Here is a 1,099-nt window from a genome sequence, read left to right on the forward strand (position 1 = left end):
CACTGCTCACAGCAACCTCCAACTCCTGGGCTCAAGCAAGTCTCCTGCCTCCGCCTCCCAAGTAGCTGGGACCACAGGCGCCCGCCACAACGCCCAGCTGTTTTTTGGTTGCAGCCATTATTGTTGTTTGGTGGGTCCGGGCTGAATTCGAACCCACCACCTTAGGTGTATGTGGCTGGCGCCTTAGCCACCTGAGCCACAGGCGCCGAGCCAAATGTGTGAATTTTTAAAATAACAATTTCAAGCAACTTTAGTTTGATTCTAATGAAAACTTAACTATTGTATATAATGAATTAATGGGATCTGCCTTTTTAATAATTTTTTTCAAAAAAACTTACCAGTTTTACCCCCAAAGGCTGGATTTAATTTTACATTTTAAAAGTAGCTTTTACTCTTTTTAAAAGAAACTTCAAGGACTTTAATAATGATTCTTACCTTGATTAATCAGACTTCAGCAGTTTTCCCCTTATTACTAGATTTACTACACTATCTAAAAGTCTTCATAAAGTTCTATGCTTAAGTGAAATAAGGTAAAACTCCAAACTTGGTAACTTCTCTGGACAAAACCCAGAAAGAGGATGGGCTCAGATTCATCACTATCTCCAGCTGAACAGAGATGGATCAGAACCTCTTCTGTTTAAAAAAAAAAAAAAAAGTCAAGAATGAGCTCAATAGTGCATGACACGCCTAGATTAGAAAATGGCATGCTATGCTTCCTTCTAGTCAAGCTGAACACTTGCCAAATGATGCTGCCTGGTGCCTACTGAATCCTGCATGAATATATCAATGACAAAAAGAGGTTATTTTAGCAGAAGTTAGGTCACATGATTTGTGAAATGTTTGGTGAGAAAAATAATCTCACAGGGGAAAAAGGAAATAGAAAACATAAACATATAGATATAAGAAAGTGTTTCCATGCTGAAAGAAACCTCCCAGCAAATTACCAATAAAAATATTGTGTCTCTGTGTGTGTGTGTGTTTGTGTGTATGTGATGTGGAGTGGATGGCCAGGAACACTAACAAGTCTGTAAAGGTCAGAAGACTTGGAGGACTGCAAGTTTTAAAATAGAACTTGCACCAAAAAATCTGCAAAGTGTTC

Source organism: Otolemur garnettii, unplaced genomic scaffold (assembly GCF_000181295.1).
Source record: "Otolemur garnettii isolate 467f Iridium unplaced genomic scaffold, OtoGar3 scaffold00021, whole genome shotgun sequence".
Lineage (NCBI taxonomy): Eukaryota > Metazoa > Chordata > Mammalia > Primates > Galagidae > Otolemur > Otolemur garnettii.